This window comes from Solanum verrucosum, unplaced genomic scaffold (genome assembly GCF_900185275.1).
Source record: "Solanum verrucosum unplaced genomic scaffold, falcon-dt-bn FXZP01000050.1, whole genome shotgun sequence".
NCBI classification, from domain to species: Eukaryota; Viridiplantae; Streptophyta; class Magnoliopsida; order Solanales; family Solanaceae; genus Solanum; species Solanum verrucosum.
In genome coordinates, this window is record NW_026020020.1 from 2,431,595 (window position 1) to 2,442,551 (window position 10,957).

Consider the following 10,957-nt stretch of genomic DNA (forward strand, 5'->3'; position numbering starts at 1 on the left):
ATACTATAAACTGTTTATTTTTGAATATTTTTGTCCTTTAACTTAAATATTGAATATATTATTCAATTATGTTTCTAATACATTAAAAATAATTTATAAGATTAATTATTGATGATTTCATCATTAAACATGAGAAAGAAACCACAAAATTCACCAAAGAAAACATAAATCTCACCCACTCTTCTTACTTGAAATTTTCAAGATCTAAAAAGAAAATTAAAAATATGATAATAGTAGTAAAAAAATATCTTTTTCAATTTCTAAATTTCCTCCTTTCTACTTATTCTTTTTGGTTTATATATTTTTCATTTCTTATTTCTTAATGATAAAAAAAAAAAAAAAAGTACAAAAGAGGAGTAAAGTGTAGGCTATCTATTTTACTTTATAATTTCTAATCGCGAAAAGATAAATTATATCTAAATTTAAATATTAAAAATTTATATCTATAATACTCAAATTAAAAATATGAAATTCACCAAGTTGACAAACCAATTACTCTTATTTATTTAAAGGAGTTGTTGTTATGCATGAATTTTCTAGAAAAAAGTTAAATGATAAAAATATATTTTATCCGATTATACTTAGAATGTATGTGAGTGAAATATGAAGAAAACTGAAATTATCATCATGTTTCCTCCATTATGTGATTACTTTCATATCCTCAAACGTATATGAATCACATCATACACAAATAAAGACTCATTAAAATTAATGAATCATATTATAACACAAATGTTGATGGTGCCTCATTGAAAATTATAATAACTAGGAAAGGATATAGAAAGTTCTTTATGATTTCAAAATAAACTTTTATGAAAAAAAATTGAAAGACAAACATCTTCATAGTTCACTGATGATAATGACAACACAAATTTGTTAAATATGACCTAGATCAAAGTTTCATCACACATATTTTTCTTTATTAGTATTATTTGTTGTTTTATATATATAAAAAATGTTTGCTATTAAATGATATGTTAAAATATTAAGTATACATAGTTGTAGTCACAATAATTTTTTTTGCTCTCAAATTAATATTTTTTTGAAACTGATTAAGAATTTTTAAAATTAAGTAATTTTATTGTATATATTATATGAATAAATTTAAATTATCTATATAAATATTTTTTAAAATTCAATTTTAAACAATTTTTTAAATATAATGTAAAATAGTTCAATAATAAAAGTCAAAATTCAAAATACTTTAGAATCGGTAGATATTGATACAATAAAGAAATACTAAAAATCATATAGCTCATAAGTGTCGATCCTATTTCACAACAACCCAAGATAGTTACACATTAATGTTGTTGTTTTGATATTTGTTAATTATTATGCTTTAAAAAATTAAACTACATATTTAAATATTATGTTTTAAAAAATTAAATTACGTATTTAAAACTACATATTTAAAAATTAAACTAAATATTTAAAAAATTAAACTACATATTTAATTATTATGTTTTAAAAAATTAAATTACGTAGTTGTGCTGATTTTTATCAATTCTAAAGTATTTTGAGTTTTGATTATCGTTATTGAAATATTTTTCAAATTATATTTAAAAACATATTTTTATGTATATTATTAACATGAATTTTAATTGTCTCCTTCGATAGAAAATTCTATATTAAATGAAAATAATTTTTTTAAAATGTACATCCTAATGGGAAAATCCTTTTGGGCATAAAAAATTTGGCCAAAATTGTAAAAGGGCATATTCACACTATAAACTAGTTTATTTTTGGACATTTTTTCCCTTTAACTTAAACATTGAATATATTTAAGTTAAATGAAAATTCTATATTAAATGAAAATATTTTAAAAAAAATGTATATCCTAATTATGTTATACTTTATTTACATACTACTAAATATATTTCTAATTTAATATAGTATCCTACATAAAATACATCTATTTTAAAGTATTATAATTGATAAGTAAGTATTGAGTGATCTTTTATTTATTTTTTTTGAAATATCCTCAATTAATTAATATTATTGGAGTAACTGTGTTTTGTATTCATGATTAAAATTAGTAAAATAATTTCACCAATTTCTATATATCTTAGTTCTTGTTTGGAATGATTATGATATAAAAATCTAATGTGTTATTCATGACATAGTTATAAATGTCTTATCATCAATTATTTTTTAGAAATATCTAGTTTCCAAAATGACATTATTTTTTCTCTTGAAAAACATCCATTATATATATATATATATATATATATATATATATATATATATATATATAGACTAATCTATTTAGTTGATTATATTTAAAGAAAAAATCAACTATTTTTTTTTTTGAATCTACGCTTAATTACTATATTTTACTAAATTTGTAGTTCAAAATAATTAAGTATAATCTTAAGTAGATAAGATAGTCATTTGTAGTTATTATTAATGAGAAATTTAATTGTCTTCTTCAATAAAGAGATTTATTTTAAGCGAAAAAATAATTTTTCAAAGGTATGCATTGGTACCTCATGAACATTTTTTAAGGTACAATTCAAAAATACTTTTTAAACTAAAGCGTACAATTTTTTTTATTAACTGAACAATATTTATTTTTAAAAATAAATCGAATGAACTATATACATACACAAAAAATATACACAAGAATATTTTTTATTAACTGAACAAAAAATTCAAATAATGATAAGCAAATAAATCCACACATACGATGTTTAAGATTGAAATTAATCATTGAAATAAAAAGGTTTTAAAAAAAATCACATGTGAGAAGTATCAAATATATTACTGAACTTCGTGAGAAGTATCACATTAAAGAAAGTTTCTAAAATTACCTTGTATGTAATTAACTTATTTATAGTGTTATGTCATATTTTCACTATAAAATATCAAAAGAATTTATAACACGAAAACATAAGAATCGAAATACACAAGAATTTTAACATAGTTTCTCAGACTGCATGGTTTAATTATTTTACCCAAGCAAAGGGCCTGTCAAGAAGCTAATACATACTTTTATTGAGCCCATGTGTCTGATAGTTCTAACTGGGTATCAAGCGCCCTACTTATCAAACTCAATTTCGGGCTAAAAACCACGGCTCATCAGACGGAGTCATAAAGACAAAGCCAATAAAAGTAGTACTATATCTGACTGTACCTCAATCTCAGAACCAAGTCGAGAAGTCATACTAAAATTCTTCTATATTTAAATAAAGTTTAGATCCGTTCATGGTCTATATATAAGAGAAGTTAGTTATCCGGCATAGATATAATTTTTTTAGCCGGACATAGTCATAGCTTCCAGATCGGAGATATAAAAAGATTTATAAATAAAAGTAGAGAATTAAATTACCTTGTATCAACAACTTTATTTACTTCCGGCGAACCTCCGGCAAACCGAGAGCTTTACAAACTAAGAGAAACAAACAACTTTAAAAAAAAAACTTTTGAAGAGAGAGTGTTTTTCGACGCCCCTCCTTCAAACTACAAAAGACCTTATTTATAGAAGAAAAAATGATCTATCTACAGTGACCGATCTACAGTGATTTACAGTGACCATGGGTCCCTTATCAATGGGTTCCAAATGTACATTAACAGTTTTTCTACTGTGGGTTAACAGTGTATCTACTGTTAATCAATAGTGGTTATCTTGTCTTTCTTTTTCAACTCCCTAAGTAAATCTTCTGCTTTAGACAGCATATCTTTTGTCACGGGTTTCGCCAATTCACAAGGCTGGGCCTCTTGAGCATCATCTGCGATATCATCACTTGTTTCACTTCTCATTGAAGTGTCTGATTTTTCATAGTGAGTGATATTGAGGAGTAGATTCCTCCTTATTTCATCCAAATACTCCTTTATCATTTCTTCTTTATTTTCATCTTGAATGAAAATTCTTCTGGCAATATGTTTGACGGAGTTGTCAGCAATTATTCCTTTGTGAGGAATAGTATCATAATCTTGGATTTTTTTAGAAATAGAGTCCAATAATTCTTGGCCATATAATGATTTAGTCATGGGATCCTTCTTCATTAATTTATCCCAGAAATTATTATAATAAATCCGATATAAGCATGGAATTTGTTCTTCAGTAAAACCTACTTCCGGGGTCCATTTATGGATCCATGGAATCAAAAATTCTATGAAGAAATAAATTTGTTCAATTTGTTCTATATAATAAACATGATCTGAGTGATATAAATCATTAAGGTCTTATGAAACCTTAACCCAGTTTTTGTATAACTTTAAAAAGGGATCAGATAAAATCTTTATCGTCGGTCCGTGGTATGACCACCAGTTCAAGAACCAGTTAGGAATTGGGTCAACAAATATCTTTGCACACACCTTGATAAACCAAGTATGTTTATGCCTTTCATTGTTATAGTAAAGGACTTTGCTGAAAGCGTTAATATAATCCCAATAAGTGAAATTGGTAGGGATTTTATTGAGGCTGATCTGCCTTTCTTTCATCGAGGATATACCCCAATCTTCAATTGATATAATCTGCTTTATGATCATTTCGGAGAAGTTATAAACGTTCTCGCTGGTGTTATAACCTGAGAAGTGCTGAAATTCAACACTACCTGTATTCGTTAAAATGGTCTCATAATACAAGCGGGTTTTGTATGACTCTCCTGGGAAGTATAATCCGTTAAGTAAATATCGCTGGAATATCTTCCAGGGTTCTTCTTTTCTCTGTATCTCAGAGTTTTCAATAAGAAATATCATTTCTTTCTTTACTACCCTTTCATAGGATCTAATATCATCAACCTCTTCTTTCGCCACAGATGCAAAAGTATCACTTTGCTTTTGAGATAAATATGCTCTCAATTGGGCGTATAATGGGTTATTTTCTGGAATATCATCCAGATGTATCGAAGAAGTAGCTTCTTTTGAAGAGCTTATTAGTTTTACTAAGCTCATTCCTCCCCTTTGTATAATTGGAGAGCTGGATGAGGATCCGTATGATGATCCTGATGTTTTTGAGGAGGAGGATCTTCCCCTTCCGCGAGTATAACTGCCCCTTCCTCTAGCTTTGGTTACCCAAGGAGGATTCATCCTGCAAACATAATATTTAGTTTTAATCATCTAAAAGGTCATAAACTTCAGAACAATAAAATCTTTCATAAAGTTCTTGTTCAATCATGTAATTAGCGACGATATCCATCACCATTCCGTCTATAATTCTCCATAAAATACGTTCCTGTAAATCTCTATTAAGAGGAACTGCCTTCAAAATTGTAACCAAAGTAATATCAGTACAGAAGTCAAGAAAACCCATTTTTTTAAGAAGAAAGATATTCTCTAGATAAGAAGTCTGAGAGGGAATTATCACTTCCCTTTTTATAATGAATTTCGAAATCAAAAAGGGTTAATTGTGCCTGCCACCTAGCAAATATTAATTTTGATGCATCATGTTTAAAATCTTTATCAAACATATATTTGACTGATTGAGCATATGTTTTTATCACAAATTTCTGATTGTAAAGATCATCCTGAAATTTTAAAACACATTTAACGATAGTTAACATTTTATGAGCTACCGTTGCATATTTTTTCTGAGTATCGCTCCATTTTCCTGAATGAAACCGAATAAGGTATTCATTTTTATCATGCGGGTTAATCTGTTTTAATATTCCACCATAACCCATATTGGACGCATCTGTCTCAACGGTCTTTGGCCAAGCAGAATTAGCAAGGGTTAAACAAGGCAAAGACTGAACTCTTTCTTTAATAGTCTTTACAAGATTTGTGAGACTATTAGTCCAAGGCTTCTTATGATCTTTTTTTAGCCTGTCGTATAACGGAGCTAAATCTCGAGACAAATTTTTGTAGAAGGGGGAAATATAATTTAAACTTCCCAGAAACCGCTGCAATTGCGTCCTATCTGTAATAATATCAGGGAATTTTGATGCGAATTCAATAGATCGCTGAATAGGAGTCATTTTTCCTTGACAAATCAAATGACCCAAAATCTAACTTCTGTTTGAAAAAGACTCATTTTAGGTTTAGATATGACCAAACCATTTTGAATAACTATTTTCTTAAAAATGTCTAGATGCTTAATATGCATTTCAAGAGTCTTTGAGTAAACCAAAATATCATCAATATAAACAATGATGAAATCCAAATAAGGATTAAAAATATCATTCATAATCTTTTGAAATTCCGAGGGAGCATTTTTTAAACCAAAGGGCATTACATTCCATTCGTATTGTTCAAACGGAACATTAAATGCCGTTCTATAAGAATGGTCTTTAAATATTTGGATTTGCCAATATCCAGATTTTAAATCAAATTTTGAAAAGATATTAGCATCATATAATCTTGATAATAAATCCCTTTTGTTTGGAATAGGATACCTAGTCCATTTTAAAAATTCATTTAAAGGTTTATAATTTATAACTAACCTGAGAACACCTCGTTCTTTTTCTGCTGCATTATTAACATAAAAAGCAGTACACGACCATGGTGATTTGGAAGACTTTATCAAACCTTTTTGTAATAAATTATCAATTTCCTTTTTGCAGAATTCAACCAATTTAGTATTCATCTGACAAGGACGTGATTTGGTAGGGATATTTTCAAATCATATTATTTTTTACTATTGATGATAGTGTATTAAATATACTATAATGAAATTAAAATAAAGAAAACAAATGTAATATTATCCCCAACAAATTTTGTGTTATGAAGTTAGATATTAACGAATATTTTTTGTGTGTGCTTGATTTTAGAATTGGATGATTTGTATATAATAGAAATAAATAAATGTTATTTTACAAGTTCAAAATTAGAAAATCATTGATAAACTATATCCAAAAATATCTTATGGAATTAGAATTTGTATAATTTAATTTTATATGTAATGGAAAAGAAAAGAGAAAGGCTCACAAAAGAGATAAAGAAAAAGGAACAAAGAAAGAGTGAATTAGGAAGAATTAAAAGAAGGTGAAGTTAGATTGTAATGGTCCCACATTATAAAGTCCATTAAATAATTTCCTTCACACAATTAATAATAATTCTAACTCACTAAAGATAATAATTGTTGTTGACACGTATTTTTAGAAGTTTAGGAAATAGTAGTAATAAACACTTGACTTTACTTTAAAAGGAAAAAAGGTTAAATTAGTCTTTTTACAATTATGGCCAAATTATGGCCATTTAGAACTTCCCTTAATCATATTATAATTTCATATTCCTATGAGATTCAATAGGCAAAAATGATTTTATTAACATAGTTTCTAAGAACAACTACTATAATTTGGCTAAGGACAGATATTCATATCTCATGAGGTCAAATAGCCCTCAACATATTGTCGGATTCTCAACTACACACTTTAACTTTATGGGGTCCTATCACCCCTAAATTGTTTTAAAAACTTTAATTATTACCTCTCTAATTGTTGATTTGGCAAAGTGGATGTATTTCACTCTCTTTGAGAGAGTGAACAACAAAAATAAATTTGATAAATTTTATTTTTAATTAGTTTTTATGAATATATGTATTTTTATTTATTTATTATCTTTCTTCTCTCTCACCCCAGTTTCATCATTGTCACTACTCCAATCGGATCTTCACACCGGAGCTTCGACCAACAAACAACAGTGAAATAACCAAACCACCTACATCATTGGAGCAGCAACTTCACCAAATCAAAACCCCCACTGTATCCATCAACATTTTCTCCAAATCAAGCTTACACAGAAATTTAGGGTTAAAAAAATGGTTGAAGAAATGAAGAAGACGAAGGAGAAATTATTTATTTTTTAAAAGAACAATTGGTGAAATACACGTGTAAGTGCGTGTATTTCACGCACTTGACATTTGACTGGTTATGGCGTTTCAAGGGGGTATATATTCCACTTTTAACCCTAAGTTAAAATGTGTAGTTGAGAATCCGACCATAGATTGGGGGCTATTTAGCCATTTTCTCTTAATATATGATGTCAAATTTAATATTGAAGAAGAGACGACTCAAGTTATAGCATGGATTTTTTTTTTGTATTTGAAACCTATATTTTGTTAATGAATCCATATTTTCTTTGGCTACAACAGTAGGGAAGACATGTCAACTATTAACAAGACAAGACCTAGTTATGCTAAGGTTTTCAGGTGTATCTATTCTTTGATTTTCCTGAAATTTGTGGAGATGGAAATTATCAATGATGTTACTAAAACATCAAAGAGTAACATGTTAAGATACAATATGACATGTTCCCTAAATATTGTAAAGAGTGCAAACTTCAAGGTCATGAGTCATGACGAAGAAGAATGTAGAGTGCTTCATCTTGAATTGGGACAGAAGTTGGAGGATACTGAGACAATGGGCAAGCAAAAAATGGAGGAAGAGGGAACAATTGTTCCAATGAAAAATCAAATGAGGAGAAATGGGTATAATAGGAAATAGTGGAACCCAACTCATAAGGTATTCACAAGGCAAAACAATAATGTTATGAGTGATATAGCTAAAACACCCACACAAAAAAGAGCTACTACTGCTAATCCTTTTGTCGTCTTGATTGATGATGACCCACAAAAAGTACCAGAGAATGAAGGTACAACAAAGAATAATAAAGAGCACAATATTGAAGCAACTAGACACTAGTGGGTCAATTAAGACATATGAAAGAGAGGTCTATTGGTGATAATATCGCTTTAGAGCAAGGAAAATAATTCAACAAGAGTACATACACACATATAGGAGAAGATGACGAGTCCACGATTTGGACTCATTTAGGGCTTTATTTTGATAGATTTAGTGTCCTCAAATGCATATTTTGTCTTAATAACTGATGTAAATTCTTAAGTTTCAGGTATTTGAAGTTTGAGGCAAAGCATGGACACTACTTGGCAAAAAGGAACAAAACGGCTGAAAGAAGGAAGAAAAGACGGCATGAGGATCCCCTAAAGCATTAGGTGAGTCGCCGAATGGCCTTAATCTCGCCTAATATTCCAGTGTGCTGAGCCCTGAAGTAAAAGATCAAGTCGGCGGTGAAAAGGAGCAGTTGGCGCGTCATCGAGCAGTTCTGCAAAACTGTACTATATTGCCCAATGATTGAAAACGTGAAGATGCTGAAGGCAAAAGCTGAAAGGCGATGAACCAAATCAAAGGGCGGATCGCCGAGTGTATCGGCGATCCCGACTAACTACGCCGAGTGGTCCTTCGCAACAAAATTTTTTGAAAACTATAAATATCCATTTAATTATATAGCTTAGTGTCGATCAATTAAGAAATTTATCAAGTTGTAGAGAATTACTGAGACTTGGAATATTTTTCAGTTTTTAGTTCTTAGAGTTTTTTGAGAGACATTGTTCTTGAGCTTGAAGGTTTTAAAGGTTTTCAACTCTAAGAAATTGGAAGTGGGTATCTAAGAATCTTCATCCTAGACGTGTTTAAAGACATTTTCTGTAACACCCCGAAAATTTTGTAGGTTGAACTAGAGCCTAAACATAGTGTCAATGAGGTTTAAAATGAATTCCCCTAAGTTAGTAGACCATCTAGGTGTGCTTTGGTGGTCTATGAGTTAAGACCTAAGGGAGGACTGCCAAACAAAAGGGGCAAGCCAAGGCCTAAGGCCAAGGCTGCCCCAAATTTGGAGCGACTGCCTCAAACTCCATGGCCATCACCATGGCTCATGGTTATGACCACGGACCGTGAGAGGCTTCGTGGAGTTTACTTGGTCGAGGGAGAGGGACCTCCAAGTGTCCCAGACACTACCTAACCCATCACGAGATGGACCACGATTCGTAGTCCACTTCACGGCTCGTGAAGGTGGGCGTGGAGTTCTATTGGCTTTTAGGGAGTTGGGGGTTGTTAGGATAGCTACTGCCCAAGCCACCACGGGCACCACTACGGGCCGTGGTGCACTTGACGAGGGGTGGCTCGTGAACATCACTTGGCACCAAGGCTTGAAGGCCTTGCCTCTACAAGGCCAAGTCATGACCAAGACCATCACCATGGACCGTGGTCATGACCACAGATCGTGGGAGGCTCCGTGGTCTTGCCTTGGCCAAGTTTTGGCTTGTGCACGAAAGGGGATCCACTGCCTCCAACACCACGGGCAGTACCATGGCCCGTGGTGCACTTTCACGGTCTGTGAATGTTGGCCATGGTCCCTGACGGGGACCATTTAATTGAGGAGTTTTAGGACTTTTCCATTTAAGTCCTATTTAAGTAGGGGTGTTTTGGGTATTTTTAGAGGTTAATTATATATTGGTTTTTAAGTCTAAATTCACAAGTTATGGTCATTATACACAACACCCAATTGAAATCAAAACTCTCCCACTTCTCTCTAAACTCTCCCTCTAAAAAACCTTAGAAGAAGAAGAATACATTGGAGCTAGGGTTTCAAGGTTCTTTCACAAATTGCTTGGAGTGTCTCCATTGATTCTCAAGGAATCAACTAAGGTATGCTTATCACTCTTGGGATTCCTTTCCCCAAGAGATCCCTTCAAGATAAATTTCAAAATCTCCAATTTCTAGGTTTTCAATCCAAAAACGTGGGTCTTCTTTCTAAAGTGAAATTGATGTTATAAACTGAATTTGATTGATGTTGTATGAACAATTATGAATGAATTTATGTTGTATTTGTGGTTTCTTGAAGAATTCCCTATGAGACCCATGTTTCTCCTTCTTTTCCTAATTGTAACCCTAGTTTGTGTTGGATATTAAGTGAAGGCTATGAATTGAATGTGATGTTATGTAATTCATGTTTGTATGATGATTCTACCCTAGGTTATGTATAGTTTCTATGAAATTAGGGTTGAGTCTTTGAATGAAGACTTGAAGGGAATATGTCAATTGCTTATATTGATGTTGATTATGTATTACTTCATGAATTACCTTGTATTATGTATTGGTTATGAACTGATTGGTGATTGAAGTATGAATGTCCTATGAAGGGCAAAAAGGTATGAAGGTTGGTTCTTCTTTGAACTCAAGTATGAAAGGTGAATTACTTAGATTGTAATGATGCTATA